The sequence below is a fragment of the Balaenoptera physalus genome (assembly GCF_965194825.1).
Source record: "Balaenoptera physalus genome assembly, chromosome: 15".
Taxonomy (NCBI): Eukaryota; Metazoa; Chordata; class Mammalia; order Artiodactyla; family Balaenopteridae; genus Balaenoptera; species Balaenoptera physalus.
Genome location: NC_138894.1, coordinates 9,104,172 through 9,116,279, shown reverse-complemented (window position 1 = coordinate 9,116,279; position 12,108 = coordinate 9,104,172). Strand labels below are relative to the sequence as shown.

The following is a 12,108-nucleotide window of genomic DNA, read 5'->3' as shown; positions in this document are numbered from 1 at the left end:
CATGGGACCGCCACGATGCCTGTGCCAGGCCGTGCCCTCCACACCATCAGCTGAAACCGGAATGACCGAAGATGACGACAGTCCCCCTTCTCCAGAGGAGGGCAAAGGAAACCCTGCACAAGAGGCAAGACTTCTTGACTGCCTTTCCTCGGGTTTCTCAGCTCTGCCGCTTCCACTGAGCATTCAGCACCTCCTAACAGGAACCCACCCACTCCTTATCCTGAACTAGAGCCACAACCCCCTCCTGTCATGTCAGGCCCAGGAAGCTAAAATGTCACCTGCACAAAGCAAATGTCACTGGAAGAGAAAGCCTGGACTTGCCAGCCGTCATCTCTCCCCAAGCGTCTGAACTTTTACCTTTTCTGACTCATAAAGACAGTACCTTCTCGACAGCGAGTCCGCCGTTCCACTGATCACAAGTGAGGTCTGGGCAGGTTGTCACAATCCTGGAGCACGCCTACACCATTAAAACTCAGCCCTCTTCCCTCTTCTGCCATCCCAGCAATATGAGTGCCAGGCCATTTGCTCTACAAGCAAAGGAACCTTCTCCCTGACGTGCTGCAAAGTCAGGTCAGCTTCCCTGGGGATGGTTGTAGCAGAGAATTCCAATTCCTGGCATGCTAATACATCCATTAAACTCAGTAAGAGCCTCATGTTATGAGTTACTAGCAGACGGTAAAATCTCTATCGTCTGTGAGGTGGTTCCTTCTTTCTGTGACAATTACAAGAATCACACTCTTCAAATGGATGTCACCAAATGTATTCATTTGTTTTGCATGAAAGTAGAGGCAGCCAACTGCTACGAGACTATTTATTATTTATTGCAGATGTATAGCGTTCCCAGAAAATGTGATTCCACATTCTGAAACCGGGGATTCTGCCGTTTGGTAAAAAAGAAACAAATGGACTCTCGCCCACTGCAGGCGCCCTGGCCATTTTACTCGGGAAAGCTGAGCTGTGAGCAGGTTTTTTGTTTTTTTTTTTTTTCTCTCAAAGGTAGGACAGCCACTTCCTCCCTGTCACAACGACAGTGCGGCCCGATGGGACTGGTCAGAACCATTCCTGTGAACGAGTCTGGCGCTGGGGGAAGGGGGCACAGCAGTGCTTCAATGTTAAGATGTGTAAAAAAGACAAAAAAAGAACTCAAATTTTTTTAAAGTGGGGGAAAAACATCCAAGCACTTTAACTCCACTGCACCAGGTGAACTGATACAGCTCAGAAGTTTTCCTTTACACCAACTGTCAACGCCAGAATTTTGTATTCTGTTTTGTAAGGATTTAATAAGAGTCATAAAAACTAAAAAAAAAAAAAAAGAAAGAAAGAAAAGAAAATGAGGAGCCTTCCCTGACCCCCTGCCCTCCTCGGGCTGTTGCTCTTTATGAGACACAGATTTCTGCAGAGCTGCTCTCTCACCAATGCCGGGTTCTCCGAAACCCATGTGATCTGCGTTCACAGCAAGGTCCCCCGCCTCCTCGCGGGGCCTCCACGGACACTCCTCACTGCCCAGCCCCCCGCACGGCCAACGCCACCTCCATGAGCTCTCTCCCCGGGCTGTGGGCCTGCGAGCTTGTTTTCCTCCTGCCTCTCGGGCTACTCCCGAGCGTGCCTGCCTGTTTCTCTTCCTGCGCCACTCCTGCAAAATGTGCTGTCACTCCAGGCTCTAGGCCTGGCCTCTTCCTGGTGACGCTGTGCATTCCTTGCCTGCAGGTGCCGTTTTCATGTTGATGACGTGTGAAGTATTTTGTAGGGCAGTGGCCAAAGCCAACTATGCTGGTTAAGGAGGAAAAGATATCCAAATATGATACTATCATCATTTCCAAAATCACATGATAACAGCATGGAACTAAATAACAGTAATACCTTTGAGCCTCAAGTCTTCTCCCTTCCACTGAGCTCAAAACATTTCACATATATGTCTCTTCGTTATCCTTACAATGTCCCTTGAAGAAAGACAAAGCTGGTAGATACTCCTAGGTTAACTTTTTTAAAGATCGAGGAACTTAGGATAAGAATTTGATCATCAAAACAATGTCGTGAAGAAGACATCATGTGGAAGGAACAGCAATGTCCAAAGTACTTTCTTCAGGTCTATCCAGGAGACAGGACCTACCTAAGAGCCAAGAAGTGGCCACACTTCCTAAACCCTGGTGTCTACAAGCCCAGTGTCCATCAGTTGTGAATGTGAGCCACAGCAAAGCTAAGCAGGGCGAGTGAAACAAAGGGAAGTCCTCTCTCCTTCAGACAGAAGTAAAAGAAGAATTCTGGAACAAAGGCTGGGCTGTTATTTTTATACTCCCAAAACAATGAAAAACAAAAATCAGTCTCTTTCCACAGCACCCATACGAAAAGGATATCCATGTACTACAGAATAGAGGAATGGAGGACGGGTGAGTGAATAAAGAAACTACAGATTCTATAGAGTAAGCCCGCTAGGGCTGACAGTGTCATCACTTTCACCGGATCCGACCCAGGCATCAGCCAACTCCAATCTGTGCCCAAGCTGCCCTCCTGGAGGGAAGGCACTGGAGTTGGCACAGCGGCCTCTGCAACTGAGCCCCAGATCTGACCCAGCAGACCCACTGGCCAGAGAGAGACTCTGCCGTCCTCCTTCCTGCACTTAATCACGTGCAGCCCGTTCAAATCTGACCACTCGCTTCAAACAAACTGCATTTCCCATGACAAAGGCTTTCAGCCAAGGGTATATGTGGTTCATTGCACCCCTTGACTGGAATCATCAAAGTGTTTCATCCTTACAAAAACAAACCAAAAACAAACAAACAAACAAACAAAAACCCATTATTCTACCTACTGGTGTATCTCCAGGGTTGGGATCTAGGAAATGAGTGAATTCAAGGAGAAGAGAATGAGATGAACCTATTTACGGGGCAGGAATAGAGACGGAGATGCAGAGAATGGACGTGTGGACACAGCGGGGGAAGGGGAGGGTGGGATGAATTGGGAGGTTAGGTTTGACATAAATACACTACCATGTGTAAAATAGCTAGCTAGTGGGAACCTGCTGTACAGCACAGGGAGCTCAGCTCCGTGCTCCGTGGTGACCTAGATGGGTGGGATTGCGGGGGGAGGTCCAAGAGGCAGGGGACATTTGTATACATATAGCTGACTCACTTCACTGTACAGCAGAAACTAACACAACATTGTAAAACAACTATACTCCAATTAAAAAAAAAAGAGAGAATGAGAAACCTTTCACCTATCTTTTGGATAAAGTTATCATGTTCTCCATGTTTAAAAAATACTGTCTTCCTCAAACAGCAGAACTACAATTCACTTTAGTCCAAAAGCATTTCTGAATGCCTCCCGAATGCCCTTGTGTCAGATACTGGGAAGATCATTAGGGCTGCAACCAGCCTATCCTGCTGCTGAGAAGCTAACAGTCTAGGGGACCAGGGCGAGGAGAGGAAGGGGCCCTTCTAAGCAGAGAATGTTAACATCCTGTGGTCCGGCATGCAGAAGGAGCCAGGATTGCGTCCTGCAAGAGAGCTCCTTTGAGCTGGGTCTTGAGAAAGGGGCAGGTGGAGGAGAGGGAAGGGAAGAGGGAGGACTCAGAAGCACAAGATGCACAAATTACTATTAAGTGGCCTTTGAGGGTATTCGGAGGAGGTGACCTTTGCCCTCACCACACCACCTTACTTCTTTAGCCACTTGGAATTCCACATTCAAAGCTTCATTTCTTTGGTTTGCTCCACTGCTAAACTACCTCACCCTAAATAAGTTTACCTGATCCCTTCCTGAAAGCAGGCTCGGCTGGGAGTGCATAAGTGAAGGATGGACGCAGGGGAGAATGAAAGGAGACTCCCAGACTCGCTCGTCCTTTCCTTGCAGTTTGCATCAGGGCGGGCTGTGATCAGCTGGACCACAGAGGAGACAATCTGCTGACAGTCCTGGGATGCTGACAGTCCTGGGATGGATGCCGTGCTCACCCGCCCCCGGGGTGAGGGCTGAGGTCACAAGGGCCAACCGGAAGAAGAGGAGGCACCCAACGAAGAGGGGAAGAATGTCCCACAGACACAGACACGCTCCTGCTCTTCCGAGCGGTAACATTAGCAACTGTGCATCATTAAGGAAACGTGATCACACGCTCCAAAATGACCACAACTACTTTAGATTTACCGGGTCAAGCTAATTAACGTCTCCTGTTATTTATGAAGCAAGTACTAAAAGATCAGTGATCCTTCCTTAAATCGGGGAAAAGCAAGGTTGCTGAAGTTTACTCGCAAATTCCTTCCTTGGTCTGCAGTCAGAGCCAGTGGACTGGGGGGCAGAAGGGTGGTCAGGGAGGGAGCGGGTGATAGAGGCAAGTCAGGCTGAGAGGACGGGGCTGGAGACAGAGACTGGGGAGGAAGCAAGGACGCTCCCAACTGGGGTCCTTCAAGCCCCCGAGCTGTGGTAGCTATGGTGCTGGTGATGATGGTGGTGATGGTGGTGATGGTGACGGTGGTGCTGGTGATTGATGGTGATGGTGGTGGCAGTGATGATGACGGTGGCGATGATGGTGACTGTGGTCGTGGTGACAGCGGTGGTGGTGGTGAGGCTGGTGGTTAAAGACCTGCTGGGGAGTGAGGACTGGCCAGCAGCTCATACGACGAACCCTTACATCCTAAAGAACATTACTAGGACCCTGCTCACTTACACCAGACTTTTCGCTTTGAGTCACTGAATTCCAGTTCCCATGCCTGTTCACTCGGTTTTCCCCCAACAGCTTTATGCCTCTGGCTCACCACCAGCTTTGGAAGCATCGCCCCCTTGATTACTTCCACCATCTTGAAAAGGTCAGCCCAACCTTACTCGTTTGTCTCTGACCGCAAAGGCTGTCACAATCTTAATTCAATCTTGAAACTCAGAGCATTTACAGATCTCTGCCTTAGGGCTGCCGATCTGTTCTACAAGAATGGGAACAGAATTGAGGCTGGTTTGTGCCATAATCACTTCTCCTGTACCACAGCTTTTGTGAAACTAGGAAATTGAAGGGAGTCATAAAGTAACAGACGCCCACAGAAAAATTGAGCCGGTATATATTCCAACGAAAACTAGCCTTTTTGGATGATCTATACCATCATCTCAGACGCATCAGGCCCATATTAAATTTTGCTAATGCCAATTTCCCTTTATTACTATATGCAGCCACTGTACGAAGGACTTCACGTGCATTATTTCATTTAAGAGTCTTTAAAACCCCAAGAGACATTTCCCCGTCCACCCATGAAGAAACGAGAGGCCCTGAGGTTAACTAACTTGTCCAATGCCCACAGCCAGTGAGAGACAATGCCTGGGTCTGAAGCCAGGCAGTCTGGCACCGGAGACTGAATTCTTCGACTCTGCTGGCCTGGCTCCCTGGGGAACCTGCTCACTGACGGGCCTTGACAAATGGTACCCCCATCCTTTGTTTGTAAATGCCAGGCAGAAGGGTGTTAATTTTCAGATCATGACAATTTCAGTTCATTTTTCTAAGGTCTGCTAAGCCTCCTTGGTGGATATACATGAACCTTAACAATTCTTCTAAAGCCTATAAAATAGAACTGGGATAAGCAATTCAAATGAGTCAGCACTAGCAATTAACTAATACTCCAGTCGCTGAATTCTGTTCAGTGAGCTCCTTGAGAATTATGGAATACCACGGTAAGTGCATTTTATAATGGAACTAGCAGAGCCAGGCCACTTCTGCAGTATGGGCCTGGACACTTTACTGTTTCTTGACTATTTACTGAAGCCCAAATCTATTTCTAATTCAGGGGAAATGATGACGGCTCCAAATCTCTCTCGTAAACATGCTCCAGTGAGTTTTTAGAGAGATGACAGATAAATGACAGCTTTGCATTGCCAAGGGTTAAATGCTTTTCCTGAGGGATCCTAAGTCTTGGTGCCTTGAGAACAAGTGTCAGGTTCTAATGGAATTGTTCCGTGATAAACCGCCAGGCTGTATGACAAGCAGCTTTCAAAGAGGCTCTCCATATAGTATCAACAGCCCAAGTTAATTTGAGTTTCTTAACAGGACCTCTTTGCTTTACAATATAAAAGTGCCTTGGGATGAAGCAATTACCCTGATTTACCATCTTCTCCTTGGTAGAATATAAAGACACAGCAGAGCCTCACAAAAGCAGTAACATGACCAAATGAGACCCACCTGCGAAGTCCCTACTATGCTATTCCAAAGAGCCCACTTGCAGCCCGCAGCACAGAGCCGGCACCCATCACTGGCGTCCAGGATGAGAAGGACACCTACTCCCAGGGCTTTTCATGGTAGAGCCAATAAATTACTTTTCCTCCACTAAATGCTCAGTTAAATTTCATTTTCACTTTACAGCATCAGTTGCTAAACTTCAGCTCCTAGGGTTTTAAAGCCGTACACAGGATGGGTCCTATTTTCCAGCGTGCCTATGTTGTAACCAGGATGCCCTCCCAAAGCACCCCTGCGCGGCCCCTCACGGTCATGCGCGTGGTGCCCACGTCGGGGGGCAGAAGGGTGGCCGAGCCCCCTCGTATAACTTCCTGACGTTTCCGATGGGTCAGGCTCCTCGACGAGGAAAGCCCTGCGACCCCAAACACCATGAACTCATGGCTCCGGCTCTTCCTGAGCCCGACTCCTCGAATTTGTTTCCTCCCAGAACCATGACCTGCTGAAGGGGAATCTCCGAAGGCAGGTAAGAGTCAGTTTGGGCTCCCAAGGTACAAAACGAGCCCCAGGCTAGGCTGAAAGCAAAGAGAGCTCCCCTTACGGAGAGGGCGTTAAAGGGACAGGCATGGCCTCAAACACCTTCCCACGTCTGAGCAGACGGGCCAACCGTGAGGATCTTCCACGTGGACAGCACAGGTAGAAACTACCAAAACGGACTCAACCATCACCTGGGAGGCAAGGAGGCCCTGCTTTGAAGATGAGAATGGCTTCTTTTGGTACAAGGCACTTTATCCAGCTCAGCCAGAAGTCTCGGTGGGCAAAGCATGCGGCAAAGAGGGAAATAAGACAGAAGTGATCCTCAGGACTGAAAGGGAATGCAGACTCCCCCCCACCGAGGATGGTGCCTCCATGGTCCCCAGGGAAGCAGGACTGGAGTGTGAGGCCCAGGGCTCCCTTCCTCGGTCACTGAGGAACAGAAGCCCCCGGGCAGAGGCCCCCTCAACGTCCTGTCCTCCGCCCGCCTCACCTGGACCCCGGGCCTCCCCTTCTCCTCCCTCAGGGCCAATCCTTCCTCCTCGCCACGAGGACCCGCCCCCCCTGGGCTCTGAAGCCCCTTCCGTTTACTCCCCACCTTCCATCCACCCTCCACCTCCCCACAGATGCGCTTCCCCCTATTTGGTCACCATCTGGGTCTCCACTGGCTTTTTCTCCACAGCAAATAAACCCCTTCGAGTCCGTCAGCTTTAAAAAAGAAAAAAGGAAGAAAAGAAAATGAGGCGCCTTCCCTGACCCCCTGCCCTCCTCGGGCTGTTGCTCTTTATGAGACACAGATTTCTGCAGAGCTGCTCTCTCACCAATGCCTCGTTTTCCGAAACCCATGTGATCTGCGTTCACAGCAAGGTCCCCCCCCTCCTCGCGGGGCCTCCACGGACACTCCTCACTGCCCAGCCCCCCGCACGGCCAACGCCACCTCCACGAGCTCTCTCCCCAGGCTGTGGGGCTGCGAGCTTGTTTTCCTCCTGCCTCTTGGGCTACTCCCGAGCGTGCCTGCCTGTTTCTTTTCCTGCGCCGCTCCTGCAAAATGTGCTGTCACTCCAGGCTCCAGGCCTGGCCTCTTCCTGGGTGATGTCGTGCATTCCTTGCCTGCAGGTGCCATTTTCACGTTGATGACGCGTGCAAGGCTCCAAGGGGCACCCACGTCTCTCTTCTCCGCTCCAGACCCAACTATCCAACCATCCACATGGTCTCCCCAAGTCAGGTTTCCCACAGACACACAGAGTCGGTCTCCCAAGCGCACCTCCGCCTCCCACCCCGGCCTCGGCCTCCATTCTGTTTGCCCACATCAGCACCACTAGCCACCTTGTTGCTTGGGCCAGAAAGGCGGGAATCAGCTTGTCTCCATCGTTTCCCATGCCACGGCCCCTCATCTCCAATCGGTCCCCAGCACTGTCAATGTCTCAGATCAGTCCAGCTCTCTCCTCCACCGCCCGCTCCTCAGTCCAGGCCACCCTGGGGGCTCTCTCCAGACCCTGGCAGTGCCTCCCAAAGGGTCCCCCAGCTGTTCTTCCTGCCCCAGTCCAACGGCTCCTCCAGAGTCAAGCCAGAGTGGGGTTTCTGAAACAGAGATTTGATCATGTCACCACTCGGGTCCCACCCTGCCCTTGGACAGAATCCAACTCTGGCATCCACAGCCTGGCAGGACCTGGCCCCTGTTCTCTCCCCACTGTCAGCCCTCAATTCCCCCAATCTCTGAGCCCAGGTGTGTGCTATTCTCTGTGCCTTCAGCACCTCTGCTCTCCACCTGGCCCCCTCCTCCCGACCCCTGGAGGTCTCAGCTTAGCGGGGTTTCCCTCTCAGAAACATTCCCTGACGCCCCCAACAGACCCAGGGGGCCCTTCATAACTCCTACATAGAAACCTACGGTCTCCTCCACATCACATTTCTTGTACTAATCATCTGAATCCTCCACTAAATGGTTAGTTCCACAAGCAGAGGGCCTATGTGTACTTTCTGTATTTCCAGCACCTAGAATACTGCCTAGCACAGAGGTGGCAATGAGCACAATGCTTTAAAAATAGATGCTCAGTGGTTGTTTAATCTTCTTTCTCCTTCCTTATCAAAATGTGGCCTATACATATTCCACGATTTGAACAAACAGAATGAAAATCCACTCAGATCCTGGATCCTAAAATATACTTTATGGTTGTAGAATATAATAATGAGAATCATAATAATGCCAATATTGGGCAACTGTCTGGTGCTGGAGAGTTTATAAAGACAGTTGTATTTGTTTTCATATTTATCCCTCTCTACAAACCTGTTATGTACCCCTTATTTATGCAAAACACCACATTTTAGTAAATGAATATATATAATGAAATAAAATCTGTGTGTCATGAATAGATCCCATGCTCATTTTACAGATAAAGACCTTTCTTCAACGAAAAAGTAGGACTTAGAAAATTGAAACGTTATTCTAAACAATAACTGTTAGAATCAAAATTCTAAGTTCTGCATAAGTTCTGAATATTAAAGACAATTTAAGTTTTAAAAATAATATATTTTTATTCAAAAAATGTTCCGTTAATGCTCACTATATACAAAGTGCCAGCTAGTCTGTGGCCCACACCTTGACACAGACTCCTGAGGACGTTTCTCCATCTTCCCAGGGTGAAAATTCTGTAGTCAATTATGCTTGACTTAGAGGAAGATGTTGAGAATTATGAATTATTTGAACTCTACATTTCTATAATTCATTCTGTGCTAGTGACACTAAAGATGATTGATTCTAAATATCCATATAACACAGTGTCAGAAAACCAAGGGGTCCTCCCATGGCTGCTGTATCACTTACACGTTTCCCCATTCCAACTAGACATGCAATCTATCATAAAACTATTTTATTTGATTCCCTAGAACTTTCAGAATATTATATATTACGGGGCTGCTTACACATGATAACTCTCACAATTCTTTAAGAAACGCTTCAAAGAGGACACTCACTAAGTCTGTTCTGACAACACGTTTGCTTCATGTCCTCTTAAACGTCACGTCCTCCTCCTCCTCTGCTTTCCTCTTCCCTCAGCTCTTGCTCTTTCTGTCTCTTTTTATGTTTCCCACATATGCCCGTACACAACAGAGGAAGCCCAATGTCACCGGTAACGTAAGTAGCTCTGTGATATTAGGATAAATTTATGAATGTCCGCACCCCTCAGAATTAGCTGAGAACAAAGCCTGGCTCACAGGAGACATTCAATGACCGTTTGTTGAACGAATAGAGGAACAGATGGATGCATGAATCACCAACTTTCTTCTTCACTAACCCCACCTTCACTGAAGCTGGGGAGGAAAAGCAATACTGGGAGTGGATTTGTCTGGTCTTCCCGGGACGGTAAAGCACGTGCTTGGACACACAAATGCCTTTCAGGTACATCCTGAAAGCAGCAGCCTCAAGGCGCTGATGAAGCTAGGCTTTACCACATAATTTTTTCTTTAAGATTTGCACAGAGAGACATGAAGTGTCATGATGTCCTTTTGCAATGAAAAATCTACATGCATTTATAGAAGATGCTGTAACATCTCAGCGGGAAACATCCTAGAAAATTACTGAACTTGAAGCTTTCTTAAATAAGAAGAAAATGACTCAGAGTTGGCTTGGAATTATAGAAAAGACATAGCAAAGCCTCCCGTTAGACAAGACTATCTCCTCCCACTGGGCCCATAACTTCCAAGGACTCTCCTCTACATTCAAAGGCATCACCACTGGGCCAGGAGGGAGAAGACCCAGGGGCGGTAGTTGGGAGCTACTCCGAGCTGCAGGCCTTCAGCTCAGGCACGGTAAACAAAACCAATCCGCACACTGATCAGTAAGAAGTGAACGGGGTGTTTGGAAATGTGAACGTGTTCTGCCAACGTGAAGTACCACGAATAGCTGGATGGAAGGTGATTAAAACACCCATAATGCAGAAAGAAATACCACCCCTCATCCACCTCAGGTAGGTGGCCTGAGCAGGCCGTCACTAAATGCTGACTTTGACCCAGACATCTCCTACTTAGGAATATACTATTCATATTTACGATATCACCGCAAAACAAATTATTAATTACAAAACAAATACAAATTTAAAACCAGTGGAATATCATTCCTAGGAGACTGGTTAACCAATTACAGTACTTCATACAATGGAAGAGTATGCAGCTACTGGATGGTGTGGATCTAAATGTACAGACATGGAAAACATCCAAGACATATAAAGTGAAAAGAATAAGTTGTAGAGGGAAGGATGATATAAGCTCTTTGACATAAAATAACGTGCGTGTGTTTATGGATACATAAAAATGTTTAAATAGTTATCTCTGAGATGAATGATGGAGTGGTGAGGATGGGAAAGAATTTATACTCTTCTGTCTTTCTTGGATATTTTATAGCCACATATTACTTTTTGAATAAAAAGCATTATATTTTAGAAATATTAAGTTTTAATTTGTTCTTCCCCTTCTGAAGTATCTATAAACATGCAAAATGTAAAATTAAGGCAATGATTAGTAAGTCACGTGCTACACTATACCAGGATCCTGGCTCTCCCTACCAGGCCAGGCCTATTTTCTCCACTCTCCTTCTCTCCTACCTACCCCCTCCCCAAGGATGAACTAAACCAACTCTCCACACCTCAGCTACAGACTTTAATCCAACCGAACTCTACATCGAGCAGGAACTTTCTGAATCTCTCAGTATTTCCCCTGTACTTAGGCATGCCAGGAAAAAAAAAAAAAAAAAAAAAAAAATCACTGTATTCACCCAGAGAGCATCTAATTTCTCACTGCACCTGCTCCAGTATCATCTGGGCCTCAGACAAATTACCTGCATGATTCCCAAGGATAATTCAGAAGACACCAGGTCATCTGATAGCAGCTCTGGGAACTTCCCTTTAGGGAACTCAACTTGTCTGCTTCTTCCAAGACATACAGAACCTCAAGACTATGAACCCGAGTGCAGGGGCATATGGGACTTTGGATTTACAATGGGATAACAATTTACATCAAAAAGGGTTTGTTGAACTGCCAACATCCCCCAGGAACTCTGAACCCTACTTTCCTGCCTACAGATTTATTAACTGTCCATTGCCCTCCAACTCTCTCCTACCTTATAATTTCCCCAGTACTCTTTCCAGTTTTTGTGTGAAACTGTCCCCTTATCTTTCATCTAATCAAACTTTGTTTGCTATTTGAGAAATATTATTTATGATATTAATTTTTCAAGTTAGAATTTTAGATAAAAATGAATGTTTCTTCAGATTATGTGCGTTTCCTTTGTTTCCAATATTTATGTTTCAAGCAGTTTGTCTCTGACTAGTTTTTACAAGTCTTATAGAGCAACAAAATTATCATCAATAAATGCAACACCATCTCTTAATATTAATATTAGACATATCACATTTTCTTAAACATTAAAGGCTGTGACTAATCGCATC

The 12,108-nt window shown here is 47.2% G+C and overlaps 1 protein-coding gene across 4 annotated transcripts in view; it reads right to left on the bottom strand.

Annotated features, from left to right (window-relative positions):
• The window catches only part of AFF3 (ALF transcription elongation factor 3), a 557,646-nt gene that overhangs the window by 469,723 nt on the left and 75,815 nt on the right, over positions 1-12,108 (bottom strand). The gene's annotated exons all lie outside the window — the stretch shown is intronic.